This window comes from Chiloscyllium plagiosum, unplaced genomic scaffold (assembly GCF_037043375.1).
Source record: "Chiloscyllium plagiosum isolate Xiang-an unplaced genomic scaffold, Cpla_swu_hap1 HiC_scaffold_7, whole genome shotgun sequence".
Taxonomy (NCBI): Eukaryota; Metazoa; Chordata; class Chondrichthyes; order Orectolobiformes; family Hemiscylliidae; genus Chiloscyllium; species Chiloscyllium plagiosum.
The window spans coordinates 82,525,238-82,546,275 of record NW_028270145.1 but is presented as its reverse complement, the minus strand read 5'-3'; the positions used below and the strand labels follow the sequence as shown (position 1 = coordinate 82,546,275).

General features: G+C 40.2%; 1 protein-coding gene across 3 annotated transcripts in view; it reads right to left on the bottom strand.

The window, feature by feature from the left end:
* spopla (speckle type BTB/POZ protein like a) overlaps window positions 1-21,038 on the bottom strand; it is a 216,233-nt gene that overhangs the window by 185,569 nt on the left and 9,626 nt on the right. For 2 of the 3 annotated variants that reach the window (XM_043694074.2, XM_043694078.2), the window contains exon 2: window positions 9,298-9,422. The exons of the other annotated variant lie outside the window; for it this stretch is intronic. The gene's annotated coding sequence lies outside the window, so the exon portion shown is untranslated. The remainder of the gene's footprint in view (window positions 1-9,297; window positions 9,423-21,038) is intronic. 3 annotated transcript variants of the gene reach the window in all.

Sequence of the window (21,038 nt, the reverse complement as noted above, 5' to 3'; positions counted from 1 at the left end):
GCAGTGTTTTGTAGAGAAAGAAGACACTGCTACTTTCTGGGTCTATAGATTGAAATAAGCAAAAATGGCCTTTAGTAGAGTGTGTGCTCTTCTTGCCGAATGTGGGAGTTCAGGGAGAGTTTACAGGTTACTGAGGATTATATCTGCAATAAATGCTGTTGGTTAGGATTCCTGTCAGATCAAATGGATCGGTTGGCGAGACAATGAGAGGAAATGAGACATTTACAAGAGCTAGGGGATATGATGGATGGCAGTTGTAGGAAGGGAAAAAAGTCACAGATACAGTCACATAGATGGCTTAACTCCAGGCAAAGTAAGAGAGGTAGGTAGATAGTAGCAATCAGGAGAGCAAAAAGGGGACATAAGATAGCTTTGGCAAATAGGGTTAAGGAGAATCCAAAAGGTTTTTGTAAATACATTAAAGACAAAAGGGTAACTACAGAGGGAATAAGGCCCCTCAAAATCAGCAAGGTAGTCTCTGCATAGAGCCGCAGGAGAGGGGCAAGATACTAAACGAGTATTTTGCATCAGTGTTTACTGTAGAAAAGGACATGGAAGATATAGAATGTAGGGAAATAGATGGTGACATCTTGAAAAATGTCCATATTACAGAGGAGGAAGTGCCGATTGTCTTAAAACGCATAAAAGTGGATAAATTCCCAGTACCTGATCAGGTGTACCCTAGAACTCCGTGGATAGCTTGGAAAGTGATTGCTGGGCCCCTTGCTGAGATACTTGTATCATCAATAATCATAGGTGAGATGCCGGAAGACTGGAAGTTGACTAACGTGGTGCCACTATTTTTTAGAAAATGTTAAAAGCTTACCCCTTATCACTATGGTGTATTTCAGATTTCAGAAGTAATGCAGATATTCAACATATGGTTTACTGAGTTCACACTTCTGGTTCACAGATTCTTGACACCATCTAGCAGAGTTCACAGAAAATCTGTGACCAGTAGTAGTACAGGTCAGCCAAGTAAAAACCAGTGGCAGGTTCACTTTTCTGGTCTTCTATGTTCTGAAAAAAATAGCTGTCTTGACAGTACATCACTGCTCCCAATAGTCTGTACCTCCTACCAGCAAGTGATTTGTCTTGTAATTTTTGGATGATTTGCAATTGAATTTCTAATACAACACATCCAATAGCTGCTTATGTTTAAAAATCAAATGGAGCGAATGGAAACCATTCGTGAAAAAAGCCTGCTGATACCATTGGATTAATCATCAAGAGTGAAAAACGTATATAAATCGTGAAATTCAACTTTGGTCACTACCAGATAACTTGCCTGTCTAACATTCTAAGTGAAAGTGAGGACTGTAGATGCTGGAGACTAGAGACGTGAGTGTGGTGCTGGAAAAGCACAGGTCAGGCAGCATCAGAGGAGCAGGAGAGTTGGCGTTTCAAGGGCTTTTGCCTGAAACGTTGACTCTTCTGTCCAACATTCTATCCAAGCAAAGACAATCTATTTTTACTCCAATTTCCTCCCCTTTTGGTTGGCAGTGATTTGTGCAGATGTGATATAAAGGTGATACACAAAAAGCAGGAGGTGGGCTTTTGATATGAAGAAGTTTACATGACCAAAACATCATCACTCATCCTTTCTCTTCAAAGGTACATTAGCGGCTTTGCTGAACATAGTCCATATTTCTAGCATTTACTTTCAAATGGGGCTTCATATTGGCTTAAGTTCATTATTCACTTCTCTATAAATTAATAAGACCAGAAAGCAGTGCCAACATAATATCATCTGAATGATCTAATCATCCATGATTTCAAACTTTGCAGTTTACACAATACACAAAAGAAAGGAGTCCCACAACCATCCCTGGCTTTCGACCTCCACTTGCTTAGAGGTGACAAAAATACTCCCCAATTTAGAAAAGGAAATCTCATGGACTAGAATCCAGGCCGGCTCAAACTTTCTGGTTTGAACAGGTATTTCAGAATGGATATTTAGTTGTCTTCCTTAACAAAAAACTGTATTGAAGAAAAGATACTTACATTCATTATGTAAGAAAAGGATTGCGTGCAACCAACAACCACTACATCAAGATGGTCAGGTAAATGAAGAGAGGCTCAAGATCATAAATGTAATGCCGGTTTTGAATCATTATTTTCAAACTCACATTTGCGTAACCTGTTCATATAAAACGTAATTGTTGACCATCACCCAATTTTCTCAATTTTTCAGCATACAATGCCAGGCAAATCCCGGTTCACTACCAAAATCAAGTAAGTAAAACTCAATTGCTGTTTATAATAATCAGTAACATGACTGCAGGTTACAATTACTTTTTTTATTTACTTGAGTCATGGACATTGCTGCCTTGAGCAACATTTATTTCCCGCCCCCATTTGCCCTCAAGAGTGTGTGAGGAGCTACCTTCTTGAACCACTGCAGTCCATGTACTGTAGGTACAACCATAATGCAATGAGGGAGGGAATTCCAGGTTTGACCCAGCGACAGTGAAGGAATGCTGATTACGTTTTCAAGTCAGGATGGTTAGTAACTTTGAAGGCAAACTTGTATGCGGTGGTGTTCCCTTACATCTGCTGCCTTGTCCTTCTAGATGGAAGTGGTCATGGGTTTTTAAGAATCTTAGGTAAATTTCTGAAGTGCATCTTGTAGATAGTACAGACTGCTGCTACTCAGTGTCAGTGGAGGGAATGGATGCTTGTGTACATAGTGCCATCAAGCAAACTGCTTTGTCCTGGATCGTGCCAAGCTTCTTGAGTGTTGCTGTTAGCCGCACCCATCCAGGCAAGTGGGGAGAATTCCATCAGACTCCTAATTAGCGCCTTGTAGATGGTTGACAGGCATTAGGAAGTAATGGCAAGTTCCTCGCTACAATCCTTTGACCTGCTCTTGCAGGAATTGTATTTCTGCAGCAAGTCCAGTTGAGTTTCTGGTCAATAACAATCCCCAAGATGTTGATGGTGGGGATTTCTTTGACAGTAGCACCACTGAATGCCAAGAGGCAATGATTAGATTGTCTCTATTTAAGATGGCCATTGCCCAGCATTTGTGAGATGTGAATCTTCCTTGCCACTTTTCAGCCCATGGCTGGATATTATTCGTCTTTTTCCATTTGAACATGGACTACTTCAATACCTGAGGAGATACGAATGGTAAAAACAATGACTGCAGATGCTGGAAATCAGATTCTGGATCAGTGGTGCTGGAAGAGCACAGCAGTTTAGGCAGCATCCAAGGAGCTTCAAAATCGACGTTTCGGGCAAAAGCCCTTCATCAGGAATCAGAGATACGAATGGTACTGAATGGGCGCGTGGGGGAAATAAACATGCAGAGCTGTGGGAATAGAGCAGGCAAATGGAATCAACTGCATTGGTCTACACAGCCATAAATAGTTGATAGCCAAATGATGCATCGTCTGTGCCATATTTATTTTATGACTCTAAAGAGGCTCAGTAGAAAGTTTTTAAAATTCCTATGTGGTCTCTTAGACGGTACTTACATTATAGGATTTTACACTATTTTTATATCTGATTAGGTTTAGCATTAAGACCACACCAGTAGGTAAATCTTGAGTTCTCTCAGATCCAAAAGATGAATTTTTCACAACACTGCAGGATAGTATTGGAAAATTCATGAATCAAATAAAGAACCACTGCCACTATTACTAACTTATCTTTGGCATATGAATTTAATATAGGAATAGACAAAAATTCAGTCTACAAATCAACAGGCAATTTATTTTAGTATAAAGCAAACATCTAAACAGTATTCCGCAACTGTTGATGCTGCAAGCGTGACTCTGGTGGCTTCCTTAAACATAGTAGCAAAGACGAGACTGAGGAGTTGGGAGCCCCAAGTTTTATGAAATTGTCTACATTGTAACCATTGGACATCTCACTACAACCCATGCCACATTCAGTCATGCAGAGTTTTACACTAAAAGAATCATAACAATGTTAAGCATGGAAACAGAGCCTTCGGTCCAATTCATCCATGTCAACCAGATATCCTAACCTAATCTAGACCCATTTGCCGGCACTTGGCCCATATCTCTCTCAACCCTTCCTATTCATATACCCATCCAGATGCCCTTTAAATATTGTAATTGTGCCAGCCTCCATCACTTCCTCTGGCAGCTCATTCCATATACGCATTACCCTCTGCGTGAAAAAGTTGCCCCTGAGGTCTTTTTCATATCTTTCCCCTCTCATCCTAAACCTATGCCCTCTAGTTTTGCACTCCCCCATCCCAGGGAAAAGACCTTGTCTGTTTATCCTAACCATCCCCTTCATGATTTTATAAATCTCTATAAGGTCACCCACCACTTTCCGACATTCCAGGGAAAACAGCTCCTGCAGCTCAAATCCTCCAACCCTGGCAACATCCTTATAAACCTTTTCAAGTTTCACAACATCCTTCAGATAGGAAGGAGACCAGAATTGCACACAATATTCCAAAAGTGGCCTAACCAATGTCCTGTACAGCCGCAACATGACCACCCAAATCCTATACTTAATGCTCTGACCAATAATGGAATGCATACCAAATGCCTCCTTCGTTAACCTATCTATCTGCGTTCTACTTTCAAGGAACTATGAACCTGCACGACAAGGTCTCTTTGTTTAGCAACACTCCCCAGCACCTTACCATTAAGCGTATAAGTCCTGCTCTAACTTGTTTTTCCAAAATGCAGCACCTCACATTTATCTAAATTAAACTCCAACTGCCACCCCTCAACCCACTGGCCCATCTGATCAAGATCCCGTTGTACTTTGAGGTAACCTTCTTCACTATCTACTACACCTCCAATTTTGGTGTCACGTGTAAACTTATTAACTATACCTCCTATGTTCACATCCAAATCATTTACATAAATGACGAAAAGTAATGGACCTTGCACCAATCCTTGTGGCATACCACTGGTCCCAGTTCTCCTGTCTGAAAAGCAACCCTCCACCACCAACCGTCTACTACCTTCGAGCCAGTTATGTATCCAAATCGCTAGTTCTCCCTGTATTCAATGAGATCTAACCTTGCTAACCAGACTCCTTGTCGAATGCCTTGCTGAAGTCCATATAGATCATGCCCACCCTCTGCTCTCATCAATTTTCTTCATTACTTCTTCAAAAAACTCAATCAAGTTAGTGAGACACGATCTTCCACGACTATTCCTGATCAGTCTTTACTTTTCAAATATATGTAAATCTTATCCCTCAGGACTCTCTCCAAATACTTGCGCACAGATGTCAGGCTCCCTAGTTTATAGCGCCCTGGCTTTTCCTTACTCCCTTTCTTAAACAGTGGCACCACGTTAGCCAACCTCCAGTCTGGCAGCACCTGACCTGTGACTATCGATAATACAAATATCTCAGCAAGGGGCCCAGCAATCACTTACCTAGCTTCCCACAGAGTTCACAGACCTGATCAGGTCCTGGAGGTTTATCCATTTTTATGCATTTCAAGACATCCGGTACCACCTCCTTTGTAATATGGACATTTTTCAAAATGTCACCATCTATTTCCCCACATTCTGTATCTTCCATGTCATTCTCCACAGTAAACACTGATGCAAAAATACTTATTTAGTATCTCCCCCATCTCCTGCAGCTCCACACAAAGGCCGCTTTGCTGATTTTTGAGGGGCCCTATTCTCTCCCTAGTTACCCTTTTGTCCTTAATGTATTTGTAAAAACCCTTTGGATTCTCCTTAACCCTATTTGCCAAAGCTATCTCCTGTCCCCTTTTTGCCCTCCTGGTTTCCCTGTTAACTATATTCCTACTGCCTTCATACTCTTCTCAGGATGCATTCTATCTTGCCTATACCTGACATATGCATTTTTTCTTTTTCTTAAACAAAACCTCAATTTCTCTAGTCATCCAGCATTCAGTACACCTACCAGCCTTTCCTTTCAACCTAACAGGAATATACTGTTTCTGGACTCTCGTTATCTCATTTTTTGAAGGTTTCGCATTTTCTAGCTGCCCCTTCACCTGCAAACATCTGCCCCCAATCAGCTTTTGAAAGGTCTTGCCTAATACTGTCAAAATTAGCCTTCCTCCAATTTCGAACTTCAATTTTTAGACCCAGTCTATCCTTTTCCATTGCTATTTTATAACTAATAGAATTATGGTCACTGGCCCCAAAGTTCTCCTCCACTGATACCTCAGTCACACATCCTGACTTATTTCCCACATTTTGCATCTTCTCTACGAGGTACATCTACATACTGAATCAGAAAATGTTCCCATATACACTTAAATTCTCCTCCATCTAAATCCTTAACACTATGGCAATTCCAGTCTATGTTTAGAAAGTTAGAATTCCCTCCCATTACCACCCTATTATTCTTACAGATAACTGAAATCTTCTTTCAAATTTGTTTCTCAATTTCCCACTCACTATTAGGCGGTTTATAATACAATCTCAATAAGGTAAGCATCTCTTTCTTATTTCTTAGTTCCACCCAAATAACTTCCTTGGATGTTCCCAGGAATATCATCTCTAAGTACTGCAGTAGTGCTATCCATTATCAAAAATGCCATTCACCCTCCTCTCTTGCCTCCCTTTCTGTATCTCCTGTAGCATTTGTGTACTGGAACATTAAGCTGCCAGTCCCATCCATTCCTGAGCCACGTTTCTGTATAGAAGCCACGTTCCAGAAGAAGATCTTATGCCCGAAACGTCGATTCTCCTGTTCCCTGGATGCTGCCTGACCTGCTGCGCTTTTCCAGCAACACATTTTCAGCACGTTTCTGTATATGCTATGATATCCCAGTCCCATGTTCCTAACCATGCCCTGAATTCAGCTGCCTTCACTGTTAGGCCTCTTGCATTGAAGTAAATGCAGTTTAATTTATCAGTCCTACCTTGTTTTCTGCGTTGTTCCTGCCTGCCCTGACTGTTTGAGTCACTCCCATTCCCAACTGGACCAGTCTCAGATTGATCTCTTTCCTCACTACTTCCCTGGGTCCCACCCCCACCTTACTAGCTTAAATCCTCCTCTGCAGCTCGAGCAGATCTCCCTGCCAGTATATTAGTCCCCTTCCAATTTAAGTGCAGTCCGTCCTTCTTGTACAGGTCACTTCTATCCCAGACGAGATTCCAATAACCCAAAAATGTGAACCCTTCTCCCCTGCACCAGCTCCTCAGCCACGTATTCATCTGCTCTATCCTCCTATTCCTATCCTCACTAGCTTGTAGCATTGCGAGTAATCCAGATATTACCACCTTTAAGGACCTTCTTTTTAAATTCCTAACTTTCTGTAATCCCCCTTCAGAATCTCATCCTTTTCCCTTCCTATGTACACACTGGAACTAATGACAACAACCTCCTGCTGGACTCTCTCCCCTTTGAGAACATTCTGCACCCTCTCTGAGATATCCCTGATTCTGGCACCAGGGAAGCAACACACCATTCTGATTTTTCGCTGCTGACAACAGAAATGTATGTTTGTGTCTCAGACTAGAGCGTTCCATATCATAATCGATCACTTGGAACTAGACATGCCTCTCATTATAGTAGAGCCTGTCTCGATAGCAGAAACTTGTGCTACATTCCCCTGAGTATCCATCACCCCCTACATTTTCGAAAACAGCATACTTGTTTGAAATGGGGATAGCCACAGAAGACTTCTGCACTACCTGCCTACCTCTCTTACCTTTCCTGGAGATAACCCATCTGTCTGTATCTGCGGCTTCTCTCCCTTCCTATCACTACCATCCATCACACGCCCTAGCTCTTCCAAGTTCTTCACTGCCTCTAACTGCGGTTCCAACTAATCTATGCAAACTGATAGGATTCACAACGAAAGATACTTCCTGCTGACATAATCAGCTGTAATAATGGAAACTCTCCCTAAACTCCCACATCTAACAGGAAGAGCATATCACTCTACTACAGCCATCTTTGGTCCTTCACAATCTGTAGACCCAGATAATAGCACTGTCTTTTTGCTCTTTAAAAAAAGTGCTCCAGGCTAACTTAGTACTTATGTTTTATATTTTTAAAATATAATCAAGAGACGGATTTCAATAAAACATATAATCAAGAAAGAGCCCACTCTACTCACTACTGTAATGTTTTGATACACTTTTTCAGATATTCTAGCCTGGTAGATACACACCATAAAGCAGGCAGTCTTACAATGTCAAAAGCTTTAGTTAGATCTATGAGCAGCAGATAGAGATCATGATGTTGCTCTCTTTTGGCAGTCTTGCCATAAAAGTCATACTGGCTATTTGTCACATGATTAGACTTAAATGTCACTAGGATTGCAGAAGAACATGTTTTACATGATGGACATGTAGGCTGTTTAATAGGACTCTTGGAAGAAGCTTTCCTGAAATTGGGAAAAGACTTATTGCTCAGTAGTTGGTGAATACATTTTTGGATTGTTTCCCTTTTCAGGTATTGACTACATCAGAACTTTCTCTCATCCCAGATTTTCTTAAAGGTGGCTCTATTATTATATGTCCAAATCTCTAATGCAATGCTGTCAGCACCAGAGGCTTTGCCATGTTTATTCAACTCGGTTACCTTTATATCTTCATTAGCAGAATTAAGAGGATACAGGCTTTCTTTCTCAGACAACTGCTCAATTTGACAAAGAGGAACTGTAGAGACTGGATGCCTCTGTTTGCTTCCGCCACAGCTGGTAATCAGCGAGCTCTGCATACAGATTTTTACAGTGCTTGAACTGCTCACACCGGAGAGATCTAAACTATAACAAAAGTAATTGCAAGTACTCCCAAAATCTTATGTCGCTAAATCAAAATCTGAAGACCAAAGTTGTGATCCAGCCACCAGCATGCAAATGCTGTGAAACAACAGGCTTTGGCACAAATCTCAATTTGGACATACTTTGGTTATGTGCTCTCTAAAGGGGCCAATGTTGTCAAAAAGATCACAGGATGCATCCAGAAAGGAAGTTTTTCATAATAGTGTCCTGAAGCAGCAGTAAGTTAAACTGAAGACTGAAGTCAAACTTTATTGGGCCACTATCATTGCCTGTCTGTCATGGTGCAGAACCTTTGGTTAACAATTAGGTGCTACAAAACATTGGAATGTTTTTACCATAGACATCAGAGGTCAATTATGAGAAGTTGATGGCAGAACAATTTTAAACAGGAGGGATCTTCACTGAGCTGGGACACTGCCCTCCAGAAATTTCAACTTGGATGAACAGGCCATGTCTCCCATATGAATGGCTAGAGAAACCTCAAACTGATCTACTATGGGGAATTGTCTCAGAACAAAATATCAAGGTGGTCAGTACAAAAGATACAACAGCCTTGTAAAAATAAAAGCCTTACAAACCTCTGCATTATAGTCCATTTCTCCTGGGGAAAACACTGCAACCAATCTGAAATTGAGTTCAGTATGCTTCAAGGCCCATCTATCCCGAACTCGTAACATCCAACATGCCTAAAGGACACAATTAGCTGTGGAATTAAAGAAAACAATAAACTATTGTAGCAACTGGAAGACCATCTGACCATATTCTGGGAAACGATGCAGTGGTCATTTTTAAACATTTTGGGTGGCACAGGTTGGTTTGCATTACATTAAAGCAAATCATTCATGATTGCAACAGCTTTCAAACATTTCTGTAGGGGATAAGCCTTGTAAATAACATGCATTCTCAAGACTTTCTGCCCTGATGGTTTCTTAAAGGAGAACAGCATCACAATTTTATCACCCTTAATGCCACTAAAATCTTACTCCAGGTATTTTCAGCTTACCAAATTAAATAATGCTCATATTCCAACAATCAAAATGCCCTTTTACTTCTAAAGGGGATGGTTTGCTCAGTTGGCTGAGTGGTTGGTTTGTAATGCACAATAATGCCAACAGCATGGATTCAATTCCCACACCAGCTGAGGTGACCATTAAGTACTCTCCTTCTCAACCTCTTCAGTCCCCTCAAGTGAGAGACCCTCAGGTTAAACCTTCATTCACTTGTCTTTATACCAAGGATGGCCACAATTATTGTTCACATATACTATTGATTTGGATGAGGAAAGTGACTATACTATAGTCAAGTTTGCAGAGGACACAAAAATACGTGGAAAGGCAAGTGGCAAAACTGATGCAAAAACAGTCTTTTTTTTGGACTGTGGACTAAAAAGTTAGAGACAATACTGTTTTAAATAAGGAAAAAAGTGTAAAAAAGATGTTTGCAGCTTTATAAAAAAATTGACTAGCACATATTGTAGGTACAACTCAGTATAGCTCTATTCAAACAGTGGGGGAGAATTTAAATGGAATGGCACTGTGTGAGGTCAAGGAAATTTTGTCCGGAGACAGTCTTTGGATTGGCTTTTCATTTGGGATCAGATGTTGTGGGTTCAGCATAGTATCAAAAACTTGACTGGTTACTGAGTAAGCAACTACAATCTTGGATGTAGATAACACAGCAGAAACATTGAGCCTGAGAACAGAAAGTGGGCACCTGCGTCTATCTGTCTCTTTCTTTCTCTTTCCTTGCTATGTGGAGAGGTAGAATAAAATCCATTGTAGCTAGCTACCTTTTTCTGTTGGTTGTTCTGTCTGCAAATGGTGTCTTGAAACAAAAAGGGAAGTCCACCTTCAGGGACACTGAGTGAATTCTGAATTAATTAATGACTCGAGAATCAGTATATCCATTGCCTCATGTCATTTGCAAAGAATCAGAAGGTGAGAAGAAAACCAAAAGTAACAACTCAAAGATGTTGTACTTGGGACTGGTGTTTCTCTGATTTTATTTCGCCCGTCCTCACCCACAATAATTGTGGCTCATTTTGTCTAGTGGTATGTCTATCAAGTTTCTATTTGGAAGTTTTTTAAAAAGGGGGTAGGATTTAAGCTATAAAGTTCAAGTTATCAATTCACGTTTCTTTCTTGCATTGGTTAAAAATATTGTGATTACAATAATTTTTTTCTGATCATGCAAAAAACCTAATACGCACACTATTTTAACCCAAATTAGGCAATTAGGTAAAATTGAGCAACTCTGTGATTTAATCAAATTTTCACAATTCTAACAACTCCAAGGAAAATGGGGCTCGATTTCCAGCACACTACCTTAGTGGGTTGTGGCACTGCAGAGTTAAAATAATTAGGTAGTAGGCATGCCTTCCATATAATTAAACTGGTTTCACCTCTCCACATTTGATTTTCCCTCTCCAAGAACCCGCCTTGGTTAAAAGGACAACTTACTTGGGTGGTAATCACGATAATTTTAGGTAAAAACAAGGACTGCAGATGCTGGAAACCAGATTCTAGATTAGAGTGGTGCTGGAAAAGCACAGCAGTTCAGGCTTTTGCCCAAAACGTCAATTTTCCTGCTCCTTGGATGCTGCCTGAACTGCTGTGCTTTTCCAGCACCACTCTAATCTAGAATCACTGTAGTTTTGAATGACCCACATTTGGACACATGCTGGACAATCAGAAAGTTGGTCAGTGAATGAGGGGGAAGAGAATGAACAGCAGGAAATGATTGGAGGGGTGTTGTTTTTTTTTAATTACTAGAAGACAAGGAAGGAGCTCGTACGTAGCTTTGGCAGTAAATACTACAGCACAAGGACATATTGGATGCCAGAATAAGTTTTTGAAGAAGAAACATTAGAGTTAGAAAGTAACCCTAACTAGAAATACAGAATGTAGCCAGTGGCTTTTAAGTGCAAAATGTCAAAGACAGTGTAAGAGAGACATAACTATTGACAGAAATAATTTTCATTATTTCGAATTGAAGTGAAATAACAAGCGCTAGCCTTGAATCAGCACCTTTACACAAAATAAACCCTAGCTGCAGGACAGCAAATAACCAACTGGTTCCCTACTTCTTGTAAATATAGAAACTTGAGATTAATTTTCAGGCTTTTCTGATGTTTAAGTAAATACATGCATTGAGTAATGTGCTATTCTGATGAAGGAGGTCACAGCTTTGATTCCTTATCTATAATTGTTTAAAACATTCTGACATGGAGTGATTAAATGTCATTGCACATTCAAAGAATCCATGTCAAGTTAGCTTGTCACTTACATTTAGAATCACAGTCAGAGTCATAGAGATGGACAGCACGGAAACAGACCCGTCGGTCCAACTCGTCCATGCAGACCAGATATCCTAACCTAATCTAATCCCATTTGCCAACACTTGGCCCATATCCATCTAAACCCTTCTTATTCATACACTCATGCAGATGCCTCTTAAATGCTGTACTTGTATCAGCCTCCACCACTTCTTTTGGCAGCTTTACTCGCAAACCAGTGTTGAAGATATTTTGCCTTTTGTTTTTTCCAGTTTTATGCCTTAGACACCCTGATGGAAATACAGTAGCACAAAGAAGAAGAACTTCATATTCTATTGAACTGTTCAGAAAATAAATTGTTTGCAATATAATGGTAACTTGGTATGACCAGCACATAGTCTCTGCACAATTCATCAGAAATATTAAATATTTGTCTTGATCGGCCATAAAATTCTGGTACTCATGTTGACCACTTATTCAAATATTCATGTTCATTATGATATTAAAAAAAATATTTTTGTTGTATTCCTCAGGTGCAAGTTTTTTTTGACATGGTAAAGGTACACAATCCTTTATCCAAAATTCCAAAATCTGAAAACATCTGAAATCCAAAATGTTTTTCGTGGAGTGTAAAGCATTATTTTGGTGTGCGAACAGGTGACCCAACTCCACACCCACTTGAACCATGTCACTCAGGTGTGACGTGGCAGCGTGGCTCAGTATTGGCAGGTGTCAATTGTGTCTCAGTACTCGGACTTGTCACGTGGGTCTGCTGTTAGATTATTTTTAATTTCACTGTGAAAATGTCATTTATCCCAAAATCCGAAAATTCCTAATTCTGAAAAACAATTGGCCCCAAGGATTGTGTACCTGTACTGACTTCTACAAGATATTAGGTTCTTTGAGGAGTATCTTAAAAGATAAAAGAGAGTTACACAGATACAATGCTTTAGGGAGAGAATTCCACTGGTGTATGGTCTGGGCAGCTAATGGCACAACTATCAATGGATTGGAATACTGCAAACAAGGCACAGTGGTTAGCACTGCTGCCTCACAGCACCAGGGTCCCAGGTTCAATTCCAGCCTCGGGCAACTGTCTGTGTGGAGTTCGCACAGTCTGCGTCTGCGTGGGTTTTCTCCGGGAGTTCTGATTTCCTCCCACAATCCAAAGATGTGAAGGTCAGGTGAATTGGCCATGCTAAATTTCCCACAGTGCTCGAGAAATGGGTCTGGGTGGGCTACTCTTCAGAGGGTCGGTGTGGACTGGTTGGGCCGAAGGGCCTGTTTCCACACTGTAGGTAATCTAATCGAATAACTTTTATGGACGCACATGGAATAGTGTAGGTTAGATGGGCTTCAGATTGGTATGACAGGTTGGCGCAACATTGAGGGCCGAAGGGCCTGTACTGCGCTGTAATGTTCTACGTTCTATAAACGTATGACTGCTTTAAGGCTGGAAAGGGTTACAAAGATCAAAAGGATGAAGGGAATTAAGTGATTTTACAATAAGTACAGGTAGACAATTCTTTATCTGAAATCCGCAAAGCTCCAAAGTCCGCAGGTTTTTTTGTGAAGTTTGTTTTCTCATTTACAAGGTTGTTTGGCATGCAAATAGTTAACCCAAGTCGACACCCACTCGATGCGTGTCACTCAGATACAACATGGGAGGCATGGCCCAGCACCGGCAGGCCTTGATTCTGTTTCAAGACCCCATTTTACTTAGTGAATGTGTTCCTCCAGTAAGATTTTTAAAAATTTCACCAAACTGTCATTTATTCTAAAATTTGAAAAATTCTGAATTCCGAAAACCCACTGGTCTTGAGCATTTCGAATAGAGGATTGTGCACCTGTACTATGGCTATAAGAGTAGTTCAGAAGCTAGGAACTTTGCAGTGATTAATTCACCTCGTCTTCCTCATACCTGTCTGCCATCGAGAAGTAACAAGTCAGGGGTGTTATAGAATACTCTCCAACTTGCCCAGACGGGTGTAGCTCCAACATTCAAGGAGCTTGTTACCAGCCAGGACCAAACAGGCTACTTGGTTGACACTCCAAACCTTAAAGGTTCACTTATTTCACCACCAGTCACAATGGCAGTAGCACGTACTAAATGCACTGCAGGAACCAAGGATCTTTTGACAGTACCTTCCAAACCCATGACGTCTATCACCTAGAAGGACAAGCACAGCAAATGCAAGTAACACCACCATCTGTATGGTCCTGCCAAGTCACATATCACCCAAAGTGGGGGCTATATTGCTGTTTCCAATTTGTTGCTTAGTCAAAATCTGGAAACTCCCTTCCCAGCAGCACTGTATTTGCCCCTATGTTTCAAGGACTGCAGAAGTTTAAGGCAGCTCATCACCAACTTCTCCACAGCAATTAACAAATAATTAACGCTGACCTAGTCAGCAAAATCCACATCCTACTCTCAATATTTTTCAAAAATCCATCTGACAAGTAATACTGGATAAGCAAAAATGTCCTTCCATGAAATATTCAGAATTTTATTTTGTTCCCGATACAAAATGAAATGTCCTTGCCTCTCTACAGACCTCATGTCACTGCCTGGCAACTGTCTGAGACTGAACCACACCTTTATAACCTTGGTGTCCCACCTAACCCGAAGACAAGACATCCAAACACATCCAGGAGAAAGTGAAGACTGCAGATGCTATAGGTCAGAGTCGAGAGTGTGGTGCTAGAATTCCTGATGAAGGGCTTATGCCCAAAACGTCGATTCTCCTGCTCCTCAGATGCTGCCTGGCCAGCTGTACATTTCCAGCACCACACTCTCGATCCAAACACATCTTCTTGCCATCACTGCCCAACTCCACTTCCGAAACTGCATTCTGTTGTGCACCACCTTAGCTTAGCCACAGATGAACCCCTCAGCTGTGCCTTCGCCATGTCTAGACTTCACTACTCAAGCATAAACCTGGTGGGTTTCAAATACAACCTTACAGTCATTGAGATGTACAGCATAGAGACAGACCCTTCAGTCCAACTCGTCCGTGCTGACCAGATATCCTAACCTAATCTAGTCCCATTTGCCGGCTTGGCCCATATCCCTCTAAACCCTTCTTATTCATACACCCATCCAGATGCCTTTTAAATATTGTGATTGTACCAGCCTCTACCACTTCCTCTGGCAGCTCATTCCATATACGTACCACCCTCTGCATGAAAACATTGCTCCTTAGGCTCCCCTCTCACCCTAAATCTATGGCCTCTATTTCTGGAATCCCCCAGCCCAGGGAAAAGACCATGTCTACTTACTTTATCCATGCTCCTCATGATTTTATGAAACTCTGTAAGGTCACCCCACAGCCTCCAACACTCCAGGGAAAAATAGTCCCAGCCTATTCAGCCCTTCCCTATAGCTCAAATGCTCCAACATTGGCAATATCCTTGTAAATCTTTTCTGACCCCTTTCAAGTTTCACAACAACCTTCTGATAAGAGGAAGCCCAGAATTGCACACAATATTCCCAATGTCCTGTACAGCCACAACATGACCCCCCAACTCCCATACTCAGTGCTCTGTCCAGTAAAGGAAAGCATATCAAACGCCTTCTTCACTATCCTATCTACCTGCGAGTCCACTTTCAAGGAACTATGTACCTGCACTCCAAGGTCTCTTTGTTCACTCCGCCGGGGACCTCACCATTAAGTGTATCTTCCACCTTTCAGAAACTTATATACAGGTCATTCTGCTATAACATGTGTTTCATCAGCACGAATTGACTATAATGTGATTGATGAATTTTGGATGCTGTTTGGATAAAGCAAACTTTCTACTGAATAGACACAGCGATTTCCAATCGCGAGGACACAACGGAACACAACTGTCGCGTCATGGCAGAATGACCTGTACCTTCAAAGCTCCGCTGCCTTTCACCCAGTTTGAATTAAGACCTGTTCATCTAACATCCCTGCACTCACTGAGCCAATTCAGTTCCCAATTAAGTAACACTTTGATTTTAAGCATTTCTTCTTTTCCATTCTGGAGGTTAAGAGTTGCAAAAATAAACAATGCAAGAATATTTCACAGTGATCTGTCATAACTCTATGGCAGGAGTAATTTTAGATTACTGGAAAAACTGAGACAGTAGGAATGTGGTAGGCTCTCATGACCCTAACCACTATCAGCAGGACCTTGAGGGAGGGGAGGGGAAGACAAAATCCCACAGGATTGAAAAGCATCATATTTCAAAATAAACTACCTCATTGTAAAAAAGATTCTCTCTCCATATTACAATCGAGCTATATTAAAATTCAAAAACGATAACACAAGCTGCTGGAAACATTTAGCAGTCCATTCACATCACATGATGAAAGCCAAAGCTAAATGTTTCTGATCCTTCTTCAGAATTGTAAGTAATTACAGGTTTAAAAAATGCTTAAAGATAGAATAAAGAGGGAAATACATATAGCACATATACACAAAGAGGAACTCAATATTTTGAAATAGTTCAATATTTAGCTATCCCAGTTTTCATTTATGAGTTGACCAAAGGCACAGTGAGAGAAATTAAGATCATATGAGCAAGAAAAAAAACTGGTGAAGTGGAGCAGTGAGGGAGTAAAGGCAAGCAAAGGTTTTGCAACAAAACTTGGTACAGTTTAACATTATAAACTTCAGTGAGTGGGGTGCAATTTCCTTCTCTTAAGAGCAGTCCGATTCTTTGCTGACTGTTAGCAATATGTTTTACACAAGGCCCATGACTGCATGTGCCACCAGTTGTCCCCCACATAACAATGAAATCACTCAGCCCACACTACCAATTTCTTCTGTAGACAAAAACTGGAAGCTAAACATGTTAAGATCTGAAGTCATTAAACAGAATACACACCAACGAAATAGGTCCTTTGGCCCAACGAACCAACTTTACAAGTCAAAATCATGGGCAACTGCTGACAACTGCATAAGAAAACAAAACATATCCTGAAGCCAGTGTTCAATTGAACAGTAGGTCAAGAACAAAGCAGTTTCAATGGGACAAGAAATTGAAGTAGGAAGCAGGGTGGAGTTCAAGGTCAGATTTAATGGCAAAACAGAGATTTTGTTGATGAGGTATGGGCATCATTGATTGGCCCGGTATTCATTGCCCATTCCAAGTTGTCATCGAAAAGGTGGCGTTGAGCTGTTTTCTTAAACCACTGCTCCTCTGAAGTATACCCACACTGCTACTAGGGAGGGAGTTCCAAGATTTTTACCCAGCGACACTGAAGGAATGGCAGTATACTTCCAGACCAGGATGGCGAGTAGATGGTGGTTTTCCTATGTATCTGCTGCCTTTATCCATCTAGCTGGAAGTGATCTTGGGTTTGGAAGGTGCTGCCAAAGAAGCACTGGTGAATCTTTGCAGTGCATCATGCAGATGGCAACAGAAGTTTATTACCATGCCTCAGACTCATTCATTATCTTATGGTTTCAAGATACATGACAGTCAAACCACCAATTCACTTAATAATGTGAAAATTTAAGTATTTATAAAATTATTGCATAGAAATCATTGTTTTTCTCATGCAACTTCTCAAAATTATATAATATTGAGAATGTGTGTAGGGTGGAAGCAGGCAGGGAAAGAGTTAAGTTTTGAGTTTTGTGAAACAAGAGGTTCAGCTGAACATGACTCAGATCAGATAAGAAAACATCCAGGGAACAGGAGAATCGACGTTTCGGGCATAAGCCCTTCTTCAGGAATGAGGAAGGGCTTATGCCCGAAACGTCGATTCTCCTGTTCCCTGGATGCTGCCTGACCTGCTGCGCTTTTCCAGCAACACATTTTCAGCTCTGATCTCCAGCATCTGCAGACCTCACTTTCTCCTCAGATCAGATAAGAACTTACAGTTAACAATGGGGTGTTGGAGGCAAGGATAATGGGTTAACAAGGTGGAAAAGCAGTCATTATGTACAGCCATTTAACAATATTAGAAGCATTCAGTATGCAAGGTCAGCTATCAAGGGGGAAAGTATCCACTGTATGAATCCAGTTAACAAGGTTAAGAATATTCATTGTATAACAGTAGAGGGCTTGGTTTCTGTTACTGATTCTCATTGATTGTGACGATCACCCAATTAATATGTATGTTGCTTTATCTGGATGTTCCTCCCTGTAAATTGACTATATAGTTCATTGAGAAACCGTTGTTCGAGAGAAGACCAAGAACTCATGTCTCTGTGTCCGTGGGCAATCGTTCTCAGGATGAAGGAGGTAAAACTATACCGTGTCTCTGAGTGTTTTTGCTTCGACTGAGAGGAGAAATGGACAATATTACCATTGAATTTAATTCAACAGCTTGTTTTACAAGTACGCCAATTAAAGCTAGAAAAAATACTGCAACATCCAATCCCCAATATAAGAGCACCTTGGTAGTATACACTGTGTACAGTATCAATTTCAGTAATCCAACATTGTTTGTCTTGGAAACTTCTGCTACCTACCATATACTTTTAACATTTCACTTCAAAATATGACCAATTATTTGCCTGAATCTCTATACTTATGATATGGATTATTAAATATTAACTAAAATCTGCTATTTATCTGTTCATTTGAATGCCTTCACAACGGAGCATGAACTAGTTAGGAAAGGCAATTGTCTAGTGATATTATCACTGGACTATTAATTCAGAGACCCAGGGACCTGGCTTTGAATCCCAGCATAGCAGATGGTGGAATGTGAATTTAATGTAAAAAGGAATCTGTAATTAAGAGTCTAATGATGACCATGTATTGATTATCAAAATAAAAACATCTAGTTCAGTAATACCCTGCAGAGAAAGAAGCTGCCATCCATATCTGGCCTACACATTCACTCTTAACTGCCCCTGGGTAATTAGGAAAGGGCAATAAATGGTGACCTAGGTAGTGACAGCCTCATCCCATGAATGAACGAAAAAGAATTACAAAGAATGGTTAATCAATTGACAGATTCAATTGATAGTACTACTTGACAAGTCATTTCCTAGAAAGAAACCTAGTTTTATAGATTTTATTTTTTTAATATTAGTTAACATGATGGGCATTCACTGAATCATAGGCACATAAAGCTGCATGATTTATTTCACATCAGAACAGAAATTTATTATACAAAAGACAAAAACAAAAAAGAGCCAGCTAAATGCATAATTCACCAACACAAAGTCTCATGTCATTTCAAACTAACATCCATTAATTCGAGTCCAGAGATATTGCCCCTTGTACAAAATCTTTAAGCATAACTTAATTGAATGTTTCTGTTCTTTCCAATGAACTATGTAGCATTTTGTAAGAAGACTCTCAAATCTTACACTTTCTCAACTTTTAATAATCTGCAGATTTCGAATCAAATATGTGTGGTTTGAAATTTTCACAAACAAAACTTGTATACTGAGGCAACTTTCATGCTTCCAATGAAATAAATACAAAGTGCTGGATAAACTCCATAGGTCTGGCAGCATGTACGACCATAAGACCCTAAGAATGAGTTAACATCTTGAATCCAACTGGATTCTTTTGAACTGAACTGGAAAGTAAAGGGGGAGGAGAAGCAAGTAGAACAAATGGTTAAAGTTGCCCAAAGCAAAAAAACAAAAGAAGTACTAATGGTAATGAAGGACGGACATATTTGCAGAATAGGTGTTTATGACAGAAACCTGGTCAGCTCTATAACAGCAAAGCAGTGCAATCAAGACACTGGTCGATACAGTGCAATAAAAATAGCAGATGGCATTCATGATCTGAAGTTATTGAATTCAGTTTCAAGTCCAAAAGATGCCTAAATAGGAAATCAGGTGTTACTCTTCTAGCTTGGATTGGGCTTTACTGAAACAGTGCAGCAGGCATAGGACAAAAAATGGGTAAAAACAATGACTGCAGATGCTGGAAACCAGATTCTGGATCAGTGGTGCTGGAAGAGCACAGCAATTCAGGCAGCATCCGAAGACAGGCAAAATCGACGTTTCGGGCAAAAGCCCTTCATCAGGAATAAATGTTAGCATGACAGCAAGATGATGCATTGAAACAGCTTGTGACTGTAAGGACACGGTCATTCTTACAAACAGAGCAAAAGTGTTCTGATCACCTCGTCTTTGTTTGCTCTCGTCAACATACTGGTAATTGTATCGTGAGCAGCAAATACAGCAGATAAGATTGAAAGGAATACAAGTAAATTGCTACTTCAGCCAAGCTGCTTTCCCCGGATTTTCCTATACTCCTAAGTGAAAAATTATATTTAATTCTAACCTCAGTAAGATCACTTCCAAACTGCCCAAACAGCTTTAAATCTTCAGGTTTTCCAATCTGAAACCAATTCTTTATTATTCTTAAAAAAAGAAAACAAGCTAGTGGCCTTCACTGTTTAACCCATCTATCGTAAAACCAATTTTATATTCACATTCCAAGAGGTCCCTACTTTCTTGACACATACTGGATTAGGTCGTTGTTCTGAAAGACTGCCTGAACTAGTTTATTTTTAAATCCTTCAAAAAAGTGCCCTACCCATATCATAAAATCCAAGTTCTTAAAATATTAATGTATACAAATAAAAAACCTCTCATCACAATCTGAGTTCTCCAATTAAAATATGACTTATCTGAGTTTTCCAATTAAAATATGACTCACTTCAGTTTTCCCAATTTATTAACTGGCAAATTAATCAACCAAATTAGAACTTCATCTTAAGCTTTTGTTTCAGTAACAAGTAGTAGTTAAAGCAATAAGTACACATATTTTAAGGGGAAGCTGCATAAACAAAGTATAAAGGAATAGAAGGATTTGTTGATATGGTTGGATGAAGAGGAGTGAGAGGAGACTTGTATATAACTACCATTCATCAACCAAGTGACTTCAAAAGCCTTTCTCTACACAAGCAAAATTCTTTGTACAAATGCACAATATAACAGAAAATACTCCCAGTGCTGCGAATTATTTTGGCTGTCTCGAGTGTATGAAAGGCATTATGTAAGTTATTTCTACAGGTGACAGAACTACCTGAAAGGTGCAAGTACATTGTAGTTTTTTTATATGTGTGAAAGGATGTCCGGAGTACACCAGTG